Source organism: Phyllobates terribilis, unplaced genomic scaffold, assembly GCF_046119375.1.
Source record: "Phyllobates terribilis strain yellow unplaced genomic scaffold, ASM4611937v1 Scaffold_94__1_contigs__length_6153435, whole genome shotgun sequence".
In the NCBI taxonomy this organism is placed as follows: Eukaryota; Metazoa; Chordata; class Amphibia; order Anura; family Dendrobatidae; genus Phyllobates; species Phyllobates terribilis.
Window position 1 is genome coordinate 3,346,734 of NW_027362854.1, and position 14,339 is coordinate 3,361,072.

The following is a 14,339-nucleotide window of genomic DNA, read 5'->3' on the forward strand; positions in this document are numbered from 1 at the left end:
TGCTGGAACACTGACTTCTTTCATTTAATGCCTGCAGACTATAAAAGAGAACCCAACCCAAAAAGTTTGGTTGATTAGTCTGTGGCATTCTGTTAAACTGTTGCTTATGGCGGTCTCTGTGAGCTTCTCAGCGACATTCAGCCAGCCAGGTATCCTGCCTGCAGTAGATGGAATGTGGCAATGGAACGCTGGCTGCGCGTGTCATAATAGGCTCTGAGCCTTTATATACCTGTGCACAGCAGCAGCCACCTTCAGTCTGCTGCTGGACAGCCAGCAGCAGCAGCAGCAGGAGAGGTATGTAATCAGGAGCCCTCCTGCTAAGGGTAGACAGCTGCTCGTTCCACCCCACCCCCCGCCTTAATTGGTTCTCCTCCCTTCCAACGGTGTTGAGGCGGGTGGGAACAGCAGGGGGTGAAGGTGCTGTGTTTAAAGAGGTGGAGTTATGCAGATCTAAAACGCGTGGATTGCAGCAGCAGCAAGCCGAAAAGTGCAGGCATGTAAGGGATCTAGAGGTTGACAACATGTCTTCTTAACGGGAGTCCAGGAGCTCATCTCCACAAATGGACTTTTCAGGATCCTTGGGTGGCTCCGTAGTTTGAAACCAATTCTGGTTATCGCTTCTCGGCCTTTTGGCTAAGATCAAGTGTAGTATCTGTTCTTATCAGTTTAATATCTGATACGTCCCCTATCTGGGGACCATATATTAAATGGATTTTTAGAACAGGGAGATGGAAAAAGAGCTTGCTCTGTCCACTCCACGCATTGACCTGGTATTGCAGTATCTCCAGGACCGGTGCACCCCTTCTTTAATGCAGTTTCTAAAATCAGAAAGAATTGAATTCAATGTTTTTTGTTCATTTTGCTTGTTTGTCGGATTTGGGGATGGACTCTTTGGCTTTGCTTTTCTTCTCCTCATTGGATTTTTCATGTTCAAAGTTGCAGAAGCCAGATTACAAGCTCATTTTGGTTCAACTTCAGCAACTGTGCATTGCATTGCCATGTAATGTGATGCAATGCTATCTTTCTAGCTCTCCCTTTTTACTTCCTTTTGGATAAACAGACATATTAGGCAAGCATTTTGGAGCTTTCACCTAAATAACTACAGGTGGTGAGATAAGCTGCACAATATAATTGACCTTTCAGTATATTGTTGCACACACACCATCTATTTAGCAAATGCCCTTGTTATCAACAGCAGCCTTTTAAACTCACCTGAGCTAACAGGTATGTGCGCTGGTTACTCTGCTGCGCTTAAAATTTCTTTTTTGGTTTGCTACAATGCCTTTTCTGAAACGTTGTCTCCTTCTGCTGGAACACTGACTTCTTTCATTTAATGCCTGCAGACTATAAAAGAGAACCCAACCCAAAAAGTTTGGTTGATTAGTCTGTGGCATTCTGTTAAACTGTTGCTTATGGCGGTCTCTGTGAGCTTCTCAGCGACATTCAGCCAGCCAGGTATCCTGCCTGCAGTAGATGGAATGTGGCAATGGAACGCTGGCTGCGCGTGTCATAATAGGCTCTGAGCCTTTATATACCTGTGCACAGCAGCAGCCACCTTCAGTCTGCTGCTGGACAGCCAGCAGCAGCAGCAGCAGGAGAGGTATGTAATCAGGAGCCCTCCTGCTAAGGGTAGACAGCTGCTCGTTCCACCCCACCCCCCGCCTTAATTGGTTCTCCTCCCTTCCAACGGTGTTGAGGCGGGTGGGAACAGCAGGGGGTGAAGGTGCTGTGTTTAAAGAGGTGGAGTTATGCAGATCTAAAACGCGTGGATTGCAGCAGCAGCAAGCCGAAAAGTGCAGGCATGTAAGGGATCTAGAGGTTGACAACATGTCTTCTTAACGGGAGTCCAGGAGCTCATCTCCACAAATGGACTTTTCAGGATCCTTGGGTGGCTCCGTAGTTTGAAACCAATTCTGGTTATCGCTTCTCGGCCTTTTGGCTAAGATCAAGTGTAGTATCTGTTCTTATCAGTTTAATATCTGATACGTCCCCTATCTGGGGACCATATATTAAATGGATTTTTAGAACAGGGAGATGGAAAAAGAGCTTGCTCTGTCCACTCCACGCATTGACCTGGTATTGCAGTATCTCCAGGACCGGTGCACCCCTTTTTAATGCAGTTTCTAAAATCAGAAAGAATTGAATTCAATGTTTTTTGTTCATTTTGCTTGTTTGTCGGATTTGGGGATGGACTCTTTGGCTTTGCTTTTCTTCTCCTCGTTGGATTTTTCATGTTCAAAGTTGCAGAAGCCAGATTACAAGCTCATTTTGGTTCAACTTCAGCAACTGTGCATTGCATTGCCATGTAATGTGATGCAATGCTATCTTTCTAGCTCTCCCTTTTTACTTCCTTTTGGATAAACAGACATATTAGGCAAGCATTTTGGAGCTTTCACCTAAATAACTACAGGTGGTGAGATAAGCTGCACAATATAATTGACCTTTCAGTATATTGTTGCACACACACCATCTATTTAGCAAATGCCCTTGTTATCAACAGCAGCCTTTTAAACTCACCTGAGCTAACAGGTATGTGCGCTGGTTAATCTGCTGCGCTTAAAATTTCTTTTTTGGTTTGCTACAATGCCTTTTCTGAAACGTTGTCTCCTTCTGCTGGAACACTGACTTCTTTCATTTAATGCCTGCAGACTATAAAAGAGAACCCAACCCAAAAAGTTTGGTTGATTAGTCTGTGGCATTCTGTTAAACTGTTGCTTATGGCGGTCTCTGTGAGCTTCTCAGCGACATTCAGCCAGCCAGGTATCCTGCCTGCGAGTAGATGGAATGTGGCAATGGAACGCTGGCTGCGCGTGTCATAATAGGCTCTGAGCCTTTATATACCTGTGCACAGCAGCAGCCACCTTCAGTCTGCTGCTGGACAGCCAGCAGCAGCAGCAGCAGGAGAGGTATGTAATCAGGAGCCCTCCTGCTAAGGGTAGACAGCTGCTCGTTCCACCCCACCCCCCGCCTTAATTGGTTCTCCTCCCTTCCAACGGTGTTGAGGTGGGTGGGAACAGCAGGGGGTGAAGGTGCTGTGTTTAAAGAGGTGGAGTTATGCAGATCTAAAACGCGTGGATTGCAGCAGCAGCAAGCCGAAAAGTGCAGGCATGTAAGGGATCTAGAGGTTGACAACATGTCTTCTTAACGGGAGTCCAGGAGCTCATCTCCACAAATGGACTTTTCAGGATCCTTGGGTGGCTCCGTAGTTTGAAACCAATTCTGGTTATCGCTTCTCGGCCTTTTGGCTAAGATCAAGTGTAGTATCTGTTCTTATCAGTTTAATATCTGATACGTCCCCTATCTGGGGACCATATATTAAATGGATTTTTAGAACAGGGAGATGGAAAAAGAGCTTGCTCTGTCCACTCCACGCATTGACCTGGTATTGCAGTATCTCCAGGACCGGTGCACCCCTTCTTTAATGCAGTTTCTAAAATCAGAAAGAATTGAATTCAATGTTTTTTGTTCATTTTGCTTGTTTGTCGGATTTGGGGATGGACTCTTTGGCTTTGCTTTTCTTCTCCTCGTTGGATTTTTCATGTTCAAAGTTGCACAAGCCAGATTACAAGCTCATTTTGGTTCAACTTCAGCAACTGTGCATTGCATTGCCATGTAATGTGATGCAATGCTATCTTTCTAGCTCTCCCTTTTTACTTCCTTTTGGATAAACAGACATATTAGGCAAGCATTTTGGAGCTTTCACCTAAATAACTACAGGTGGTGAGATAAGCTGCACAATATAATTGACCTTTCAGTATATTGTTGCACACACACCATCTATTTAGCAAATGCCCTTGTTATCAACAGCAGCCTTTTAAACTCACCTGAGCTAACAGGTATGTGCGCTGGTTACTCTGCTGCGCTTAAAATTTCTTTTTTGGTTTGCTACAATGCCTTTTCTGAAACGTTGTCTCCTTCTGCTGGAACACTGACTTCTTTCATTTAATGCCTGCAGACTATAAAAGAGAACCCAACCCAAAAAGTTTGGTTGATTAGTCTGTGGCATTCTGTTAAACTGTTGCTTATGGCGGTCTCTGTGAGCTTCTCAGCGACATTCAGCCAGCCAGGTATCCTGCCTGCAGTAGATGGAATGTGGCAATGGAACGCTGGCTGCGCGTGTCATAATAGGCTCTGAGCCTTTATATACCTGTGCACAGCAGCAGCCACCTTCAGTCTGCTGCTGGACAGCCAGCAGCAGCAGCAGCAGGAGAGGTATGTAATCAGGAGCCCTCCTGCTAAGGGTAGACAGCTGCTCGTTCCACCCCACCCCCCGCCTTAATTGGTTCTCCTCCCTTCCAACGGTGTTGAGGCGGGTGGGAACAGCAGGGGGTGAAGGTGCTGTGTTTAAAGAGGTGGAGTTATGCAGATCTAAAACACGTGGATTGCAGCAGCAGCAAGCCGAAAAGTGCAGGCATGTAAGGGATCTAGAGGTTGACAACATGTCTTCTTAACGGGAGTCCAGGAGCTCATCTCCACAAATGGACTTTTCAGGATCCTTGGGTGGCTCCGTAGTTTGAAACCAATTCTGGTTATCGCTTCTCGGCCTTTTGGCTAAGATCAAGTGTAGTATCTGTTCTTATCAGTTTAATATCTGATACGTCCCCTATCTGGGGACCATATATTAAATGGATTTTTAGAACAGGGAGATGGAAAAAGAGCTTGCTCTGTCCACTCCACGCATTGACTTGGTATTGCAGTATCTCCAGGACCGGTGCACCCCTTCTTTAATGCAGTTTCTAAAATCAGAAAGAATTGAATTCAATGTTTTTTGTTCATTTTGCTTGTTTGTCGGATTTGGGGATGGACTCTTTGGCTTTGCTTTTCTTCTCCTCATTGGATTTTTCATGTTCAAAGTTGCAGAAGCCAGATTACAAGCTCATTTTGGTTCAACTTCAGCAACTGTGCATTGCATTGCCATGTAATGTGATGCAATGCTATCTTTCTAGCTCTCCCTTTTTACTTCCTTTTGGATAAACAGACATATTAGGCAAGCATTTTGGAGCTTTCACCTAAATAACTACAGGTGGTGAGATAAGCTGCACAATATAATTGACCTTTCAGTATATTGTTGCACACACACCATCTATTTAGCAAATGCCCTTGTTATCAACAGCAGCCTTTTAAACTCACCTGAGCTAACAGGTATGTGCGCTGGTTACTCTGCTGCGCTTAAAATTTCTTTTTTGGTTTGCTACAATGCCTTTTCTGAAACGTTGTCTCCTTCTGCTGGAACACTGACTTCTTTCATTTAATGCCTGCAGACTATAAAAGAGAACCCAACCCAAAAAGTTTGGTTGATTAGTCTGTGGCATTCTGTTAAACTGTTGCTTATGGCGGTCTCTGTGAGCTTCTCAGCGACATTCAGCCAGCCAGGTATCCTGCCTGCAGTAGATGGAATGTGGCAATGGAACGCTGGCTGCGCGTGTCATAATAGGCTCTGAGCCTTTATATACCTGTGCACAGCAGCAGCCACCTTCAGTCTGCTGCTGGACAGCCAGCAGCAGCAGCAGCAGGAGAGGTATGTAATCAGGAGCCCTCCTGCTAAGGGTAGACAGCTGCTCGTTCCACCCCACCCCCCGCCTTAATTGGTTCTCCTCCCTTCCAACGGTGTTGAGGCGGGTGGGAACAGCAGGGGGTGAAGGTGCTGTGTTTAAAGAGGTGGAGTTATGCAGATCTAAAACGCGTGGATTGCAGCAGCAGCAAGCCGAAAAGTGCAGGCATGTAAGGGATCTAGAGGTTGACAACATGTCTTCTTAACGGGAGTCCAGGAGCTCATCTCCACAAATGGACTTTTCAGGATCCTTGGGTGGCTCCGTAGTTTGAAACCAATTCTGGTTATCGCTTCTCGGCCTTTTGGCTAAGATCAAGTGTAGTATCTGTTCTTATCAGTTTAATATCTGATACGTCCCCTATCTGGGGACCATATATTAAATGGATTTTTAGAACAGGGAGATGGAAAAAGAGCTTGCTCTGTCCACTCCACGCATTGACCTGGTATTGCAGTATCTCCAGGACCGGTGCACCCCTTCTTTAATGCAGTTTCTAAAATCAGAAAGAATTGAATTCAATGTTTTTTGTTCATTTTGCTTGTTTGTCGGATTTGGGGATGGACTCTTTGGCTTTGCTTTTCTTCTCCTCATTGGATTTTTCATGTTCAAAGTTGCAGAAGCCAGATTACAAGCTCATTTTGGTTCAACTTCAGCAACTGTGCATTGCATTGCCATGTAATGTGATGCAATGCTATCTTTCTAGCTCTCCCTTTTTACTTCCTTTTGGATAAACAGACATATTAGGCAAGCATTTTGGAGCTTTCACCTAAATAACTACAGGTGGTGAGATAAGCTGCACAATATAATTGACCTTTCAGTATATTGTTGCACACACACCATCTATTTAGCAAATGCCCTTGTTATCAACAGCAGCCTTTTAAACTCACCTGAGCTAACAGGTATGTGCGCTGGTTACTCTGCTGCGCTTAAAATTTCTTTTTTGGTTTGCTACAATGCCTTTTCTGAAACGTTGTCTCCTTCTGCTGGAACACTGACTTCTTTCATTTAATGCCTGCAGACTATAAAAGAGAACCCAACCCAAAAAGTTTGGTTGATTAGTCTGTGGCATTCTGTTAAACTGTTGCTTATGGCGGTCTCTGTGAGCTTCTCAGCGACATTCAGCCAGCCAGGTATCCTGCCTGCAGTAGATGGAATGTAGCAATGGAACGCTGGCTGCGCGTGTCATAATAGGCTCTGAGCCTTTATATACCTGTGCACAGCAGCAGCCACCTTCAGTCTGCTGCTGGACAGCCAGCAGCAGCAGCAGCAGGAGAGGTATGTAATCAGGAGCCCTCCTGCTAAGGATAGACAGCTGCTCGTTCCACCCCACCCCCCGCCTTAATTGGTTCTCCTCCCTTCCAACGGTGTTGAGGCGGGTGGGAACAGCAGGGGGTGAAGGTGCTGTGTTTAAAGAGGTGGAGTTATGCAGATCTAAAACGCGTGGATTGCAGCAGCAGCAAGCCGAAAAGTGCAGGCATGTAAGGGATCTAGAGGTTGACAACATGTCTTCTTAACGGGAGTCCAGGAGCTCATCTCCACAAATGGACTTTTCAGGATCCTTGGGTGGCTCCGTAGTTTGAAACCAATTCTGGTTATCGCTTCTCGGCCTTTTGGCAAGATCAGTGGTGGTTTTCTGCTGCTGGTGTTGTTTGGAGGGCAGTTGTGACTGGGGTTCCCCCTTGTGGGGCCCTAGTGTGCGATTGAGCGGCGATTGTGTTTATCTGCTGTAAAAATGGTGGAGAAAACACGTGGATTAGAGGACTCGGTCCGTCTGAAGGTGGCTGCAGGTCATGAAGGAGAAATCGGTTTGGACCAAGTTTGCGTTGATGTCTTGAAGAACATTAATGGCTTGAAGGTAACAGATGTATTGGCACTGCAGGATTTTCAGAAACAAGGAGTTTATGATATCACTTTTGTTTCTTTGAGTATTTGCCAGAGAGTCTACATGGAGTTGGTACGAATGAAGGAAGAAAAGGAATTGAAATGCCTAGAGTTTATTGCACTGGAACCTCTGTTCCAGCAGACATATAAGTATGTGGTTGTGCACATGTATAACCCTAAAGTTCCGGATGAGACTGTTTCCAATTTTTTAGCTCGGTATTGTAGTGAGGTTAAATTTTTGGGAAGAATGAAGAACAAATACAATTATCTAAATGGCAAGAGGAGATATGTTGTAAAACTGAGACCGGATGATAGAGCTATTGGGGGTGCCAAGAGCATTCCTGCACAGTTTTCTATCGGAGGAGAAAGGGGATTTTGTTTTTATAATGGACAGATGGAATATTGTAGGAAGTGTCATGAGTTTGGACATGTTCAGAAAGATTGTCCAGTGCAAGGTGATGTTTGTAGAGGTTGTGGGAAATCTGGGCATGTTGCAAGTGGTTGCCCAATGAATAAGGTGTGTGATTTGTGTGGACATGCAGATCACCTTGCAAGGAAATGTAGATTGTGGGCTCAGATTCCTAGGTCACAGGTGGACGCTGAAGAGAGGCAGAAGAAGACTCGGCAGGAAAGTGGGGAGGAGGGCGAAGGCTCAGACTCAGAGGGGGAAAGCCAAAAACAAGATGGTGGTAGGGGAAGAGACCATGCGGTGCCCAAGATGGAGGAAAAGGGGCGGAGCCAGAAGAAAGTTGGTTTGAGGGAGGGGCTGGAAGTAATAAACAAAGTAGCTGATGTGCATGGCCCGGGTGATGGGATGGATTTGTCTAATATGGCGGAGTCAGTGAATCCTGTTTTGGGAAGAGATGGGGGTGAGGAAATGGAGGTTTTGGAGGAGGAGGATTCTGATTCGGATGGAACTATAACCCCTCAGCAGCGTGATAGGGTTAACAGTGATTGGAGTGAAAATGAGGAGGAAGATGATGGCAAGGAGGAGAGTTATGCCTCCGTGATTAAAAGAAGTAAGGTGGAGGGGTGTTGGTCTGGGGGGCAGGAAGATCCAGTCTCCCTAAGACCAGGTTATTCTAACAGGGACTCGAGTTCTGAGTCGCCTGATATACGTAGAAAAGTGGGTGGCAGGAGTGGGTTTTCTCCTGGTTCATGATGGATCGGGTATGGTGGAGATTTTTTCCTGTTGTTATGATGGCGTTGTGTGTTGCTTCTCTGAATGTACGAGGGATTGGTTCTGCTTGTAGGAGAGCAGGGATACTGGAGTACATTGAGAGTGTGAATGCAGATATTGTCTGTCTGCAGGAATGTGTAATTAAATCTGCCCCGCATGAGAGTGAGTGGAATAAGGGGCAATCTTTTTGGTCCCCATGCTCAGAAAACAGGAATGAAGGGGTGGGCATTTTACTGTGTAATTCCAGTCTAAAGGTTTTAGAGTTTAAAGTAATCATACCTGGGAGATGTTTGTTTTTATTAGTGGATTTTTTAGGTCAGCGGGTACGGGTTTTTAATGTTTATGCCCCTGCTGATAAACAAGCAAGAGTTGGGTTTTTGGAGTCTCTAAAGTTGTTTTTACCAGGCAGAGACTTCACTATAGTGGCTGGAGATTTTAATTGTGTCAGATCCGCAAAAGATCGTAAGAGCTCTACGGAAGGTAGGACTGATGTTACGTCTAATATTTTAAATCAGATTGTGCAGGATTTACGCTACACGGATGCTGGTCTGATGGTTGGGCCAAGTGATAAGTTCACATACATATCAGACAGTGGACGTAGTGTTTCCCGAATTGACTATTTTTTTATGTCTGAAGGGATTAAGGTGGCCAAGTGCAACCACGTGATGACGACTTTTTCTGACCACAAGATGATAGTGGTAGATCTGTGTATAGCTGAGTCCCTGGCTTTTGGAAAGGGACTCTGGAAGCTGAACGTAAGCCTGCTGGAAGAGGAGAGTGTTAAGGTTGGTTTTAATAAAGTGTTTTTGTCTTGTGTGTCTGAACAGCACCTTTTTAAAGATTTGCTAGAGTGGTGGGACTGGGCTAAGGAGAAATTTGCATGTTATTTTAAAGGGGTGTGTTTTAGGAGAGCGAAAGCCAAAAGGGATCATGATGCTGCTGTTATTTCAAAATTGGAAGTACTCCATAAGTTTAAGAGAGCGGGGATGGAGGTGGATAAAGAGATTGCAGATTTGAAGGACGAACTGAAGAAGATACTTATTGAAAAAGGGAAGACTATTATGTTTAAGGCAAAAATAAAGCACATGGAGGAAAATGAGCAATGTTCGAGATACTTTTTTAAAAAATGTTTTAAACCTAAAGGGGTTTTTAAGTCTGTTTTTTCTCCTGCAGGGGAGGTATCTGGGGATGAGATGATTGGCAGTATTCTTTCCTTTTATGAAACACTCTTCTCTAACGATAGTAGAGCCAGTGATGCGGAAATTAATGATTATTGCAAAGTATTAACTAATAATATTCCTGAGGAGAAAATTGGGTTTTTAAGTGAGGAGGTTGGGAAAGATGAAATTAGACGGGCAGTGGATGGCTTGGCGAAAGGCAAGACGCCAGGCTGTGATGGTCTTCCTGCTGAATTTTATGTTAGATTTTGGGATATTATAGGTGTGGAGTTTTCCCGGGTGGTGCAATATGGTTTTACTCATGGGATTTTATCGGTTTCTATGCGTAGGGGGATTGTTACGCTGATTCATAAGAAAGGGGACATGAGGGATATTAAAAATTGGAGGCCCATAACATTGTTAAACAGTGATTACAAAATTATTTCTAAAATTGTGGCTGGTAGACTGGCAGATGTGATAGGTGATATGGTGGGGGAGTATCAGGCATGTGCAGTGCCTGGTAGGAAAATTTCAGATAATTTGCTGCTTCTAAGAGACTTAATTTATCAGGCTAATTTGAATAAGAATGCTCTTTTGTTACAGTCGGTGGACCTGGAGAAAGCCTTTGATAAAATATCACATAGATTTTTGTTCTCTGCTTTAAGTCACCTTGGTGTTCCGGATAAATTATTGATGGTCATTAAGAGTTTTTATTGTGGGGTCAGTAGCCAGATTTTAGTTAATGGGCATGTGAGTTCCAGTTTTAATATTTTATCGGGAGTTAGGCAGGGTTGTCCCCTGTCACCAATTCTTTTTATCTGTGTGGTGGAGGCCCTTTTAAAAAGTGTGCAAGTTGACAAGTGTGTGGCTGGTGTTTTTATTCCTGGGGGATCCGGGGGTCCAGTCAAGTCTTTAAGTTATATGGATGATATTGTTTTTACTTGTGGTTCACAGGCGGATCTCAATAGAGTGAATTTGCACGTAAGGATTTTTTGTTGTGTGGCTGGTATGGCGGTGAATTGGGGAAAGTGCCAGCTTTGTAACTTTGGGAGGCAGGTTGAGGTTAACGTGGCAGGAGTGGAGAGTAGGGAGGAAATTGAGGTTCTTGGTGTCATCTTTGAGAAGGAACTGAAAGGGAAAAGCAGCCTGAAGATTCTAGAAGACAAAATGGATCAGAAGTTGAACTTTTGGAAACTAAGGAACCTGTCGCTGAGAGGGAAAGTGCTGGTAATCAAGTCTGTGATTCTCCCGCTTCTGCTGTACACTGCTTTGATTTTCCCACCTGCTGTGCTTTGGACAAAGAGAGTGACAAGGAAACTGTTTGTGTTTTTTTGGGGATCCAAAATGGAGAAACTAAGAAGAGGAATGGTTATGTGTTCTGTGGAAAATGGGGGTTGTGATTTTCCTAACATTGACTTATTTTTAAGAATGCATTATTTTTTGAACATTTATAAATTATCCCAGTGCAATAACAGGACTGCGGACATGTGCAAATATTTAGCAGGACGGCTTTTCCAGAAATGGAGCTGGTGTGAGAAGGATTTAAGAAAACCAGTTTCGTTTGTGATACCGTTTTTTTATGTGGTGCTTAGGTCCTTCTATGATCAAAATGGGATAAGCTCCATGGTTAGACCGGACAAAAAACTGATTGTCTCAGGTATTAAGAAGAAGGAGATGTTATGTGATGTGCCGTTTTGTAATAATGCACAGTCTGGACAGGTGTGGAAGCTTTTTTTCATGCGTGGAATCAGCAACAGACAGAAGGATGTAACCTGGATGGCGTTGCATGGATGCTTGCCAACAAGGGCTTTTTTGAATGACCGGGGGATAAAGGTTCAAGAACTATGTCCTAGGGAAGGTTGCAATAAGGTGGAAACAATACAGCATATTTTTTGGGACTGTTTTTTTGCTAAAAAAGTTTTTACCTTGTTGTCACGTATGTTTGTTGCTTTAGTTGGTTTTCATTGTTTCGATTTTGAAAGGATTTTAATAGGTCAAGATTTTAAGTACTCGCAAAGGAAGCGGGCAAGCTGGATTATTTTTGTCATATATAAAGAGGTTTTATGGGACGTTCGGAATTTGGTGATTTTTAAAAAGATTGTTTTTTCCCCCATGGAATGCAGAAAGATTTTTCTTGCTAGACTGTTTTATGCCTATTTATTGGATAAAAAGAAGTATGGTGAGACAGCAGCAGAAGCACTCTGGAACTTTTCACATTGGACTTCTTACAGTAAGTAACAGTTAATTGCAGGGTTGTGTTTTTTGGGATTTTGTTTTTGTTTTTCCGAATGATGATTTGAGAACCCGTTATGTGAATATGCGCTATGATGCATAAATTAATGTGGGTCTTAATCTGAGGAAAAAAAAGAAAAAAAAAATCTGTTCTTATCAGTTTAATATCTGATACGTCCCCTATCTGGGGACCATATATTAAATGGATTTTTAGAACAGGGAGATGGAAAAAGAGCTTGCTCTGTCCACTCCACGCATTGACCTGGTATTGCAGTATCTCCAGGACCGGTGCACCCCTTCTTTAATGCAGTTTCTAAAATCAGAAAGAATTGAATTCAATGTTTTTTGTTCATTTTGCTTGTTTGTCGGATTTGGGGATGGACTCTTTGGCTTTGCTTTTCTTCTCCTCATTGGATTTTTCATGTTCAAAGTTGCAGAAGCCAGATTACAAGCTCATTTTGGTTCAACTTCAGCAACTGTGCATTGCATTGCCATGTAATGTGATGCAATGCTATCTTTCTAGCTCTCCCTTTTTACTTCCTTTTGGATAAACAGACATATTAGGCAAGCATTTTGGAGCTTTCACCTAAATAACTACAGGTGGTGAGATAAGCTGAACAATATAATTGACCTTTCAGTATATTGTTGCACACACACCATCTATTTAGCAAATGCCCTTGTTATCAACAGCAGCCTTTTAAACTCACCTGAGCTAACAGGTATGTGCGCTGGTTACTCTGCTGCGCTTAAAATTTCTTTTTTGGTTTGCTACAATGCCTTTTCTGAAACGTTGTCTCCTTCTGCTGGAACACTGACTTCTTTCATTTAATGCCTGCAGACTATAAAAGAGAACCCAACCCAAAAAGTTTGGTTGATTAGTCTGTGGAATTCTGTTAAACTGTTTCTTATGGCGGTCTCTGTGAGCTTCTCAGCGACATTCAGCCAGCCAGGTATCCTGCCTGCAGTAGATGGAATGTGGCAATGGAACGCTGGCTGCGCGTGTCATAATAGGCTCTGAGCCTTTATATACCTGTGCACAGCAGCAGCCACCTTCAGTCTGCTGCTGGACAGCCAGCAGCAGCAGCAGCAGGAGAGGTATGTAATCAGGAGCCCGCCTGCTAAGGGTAGACAGCTGCTCGTTCCACCCCACCCCCCGCCTTAATTGGTTCTCCTCCCTTCCAACGGTGTTGAGGCGGGTGGGAACAGCAGGGGGTGAAGGTGCTGTGTTTAAAGAGGTGGAGTTATGCAGATCTAAAACGCGTGGATTGCAGCAGCAGCAAGCCGAAAAGTGCAGGCATGTAAGGGATCTAGAGGTTGACAACATGTCTTCTTAACGGGAGTCCAGGAGCTCATCTCCACAAATGGACTTTTCAGGATCCTTGGGTGGCTCCGTAGTTTGAAACCAATTCTGGTTATCGCTTCTCGGCCTTTTGGCTACGATCAAGTGCTTTATTGCAGGAGATTGTGGTTGAAGGGCACTCGGGTACCCCTCTCCTTGGCCTGGCAGGATCGTCCACTTTGGTGGACTTAACCTGCTTGCTGCTATTAGGGAGAGGGCTTAGTCCCAGGGTAACGAGTTGCGATCCCCCAGCTTCCAGGTGTTTTTCGCTGCAAGAACACTGGGAGCGCAGATTGCAAGCGGCTGCAATTTGCAACCTTGTTGCGTTTTTCCATGGAGGTTGACCCTAACCTCGTGCCTCTTTATGCGAGGCTAAAAAACTCTATCCGAGTTCACTTCACGGCGGGTGGCTCGGATATGAGGAAATTAGGGTATGTAGTCCAGGACGTGCTCAGGAACCTTCTTGGCGTACAAAGGAATGAAATTCTCTCCATCCAGGATTATCCCAGAAGAGGTGACTATGACATCACATTCACCGGAGAAGGTATTTTTAGAGATGTACTAGAAAAGTTAAAAAAAGTTGAAAATAGTCCTGTTTTGAAAGGGATACAAATTGTTGAGCACGTCCTGGATGAGGTAAGACTGGTTATTGTAAAAGTATTTTCGCCCTTTGTTTCTGCTCCAGAAGTAATGTCATTTCTAGCAATTTATTTTAAAAGTGTTAAATGTATTGGGAAGATATTAAACGAATATAACATATGGACATCTAAGTGGAAATTCCTTGTGAAGTGTACAAGAGATCCAAATACACCAGGTGGTATACGTCTCCCCCCTGCCCGTTTCAAAATTGGGCAAACAAATGGGGATTTCTTCTTTTCTGGGATGCCAGTATATTGCAGAAATTGTGGGCGCTATGGTCATTCAAAAGAAAACTGTCATGTATCATGTAGAAATTGTGCTAGTGAAGAACATGAGACAAAAGAATGCCCTAAGGAAAAGAA

General features: G+C 44.0%; 6 non-coding genes across 6 annotated transcripts; all 6 read left to right on the forward strand.

Annotated features, from left to right (window-relative positions):
- Positions 1 to 613: 613 nt before the first annotated feature.
- On the forward strand, positions 614 to 804 carry LOC141198339 (U2 spliceosomal RNA). The gene has a single exon (XR_012270291.1). It is a non-coding gene; the product is annotated as a U2 spliceosomal RNA (small nuclear RNA).
- A 1,115-nt stretch (positions 805 to 1,919) lies between these two features.
- Positions 1,920 to 2,110, forward strand: LOC141198340 (U2 spliceosomal RNA). The gene has a single exon (XR_012270292.1). It is a non-coding gene; the product is annotated as a U2 spliceosomal RNA (small nuclear RNA).
- Positions 2,111 to 3,225: 1,115 nt separating this feature from the next.
- Positions 3,226 to 3,416, forward strand: LOC141198342 (U2 spliceosomal RNA). Its single transcript, XR_012270294.1, has one exon. It is a non-coding gene; the product is annotated as a U2 spliceosomal RNA (small nuclear RNA).
- A 1,115-nt stretch (positions 3,417 to 4,531) lies between these two features.
- Positions 4,532 to 4,722, forward strand: LOC141198456 (U2 spliceosomal RNA). The gene has a single exon (XR_012270406.1). It is a non-coding gene; the product is annotated as a U2 spliceosomal RNA (small nuclear RNA).
- Positions 4,723 to 5,837: 1,115 nt separating this feature from the next.
- On the forward strand, positions 5,838 to 6,028 carry LOC141198343 (U2 spliceosomal RNA). Its single transcript, XR_012270295.1, has one exon. It is a non-coding gene; the product is annotated as a U2 spliceosomal RNA (small nuclear RNA).
- Positions 6,029 to 12,112: 6,084 nt separating this feature from the next.
- LOC141197967 (U2 spliceosomal RNA) lies at positions 12,113 to 12,298 on the forward strand. The gene has a single exon (XR_012269969.1). It is a non-coding gene; the product is annotated as a U2 spliceosomal RNA (small nuclear RNA).
- The last annotated feature ends 2,041 nt before the right edge of the window (positions 12,299 to 14,339 follow it).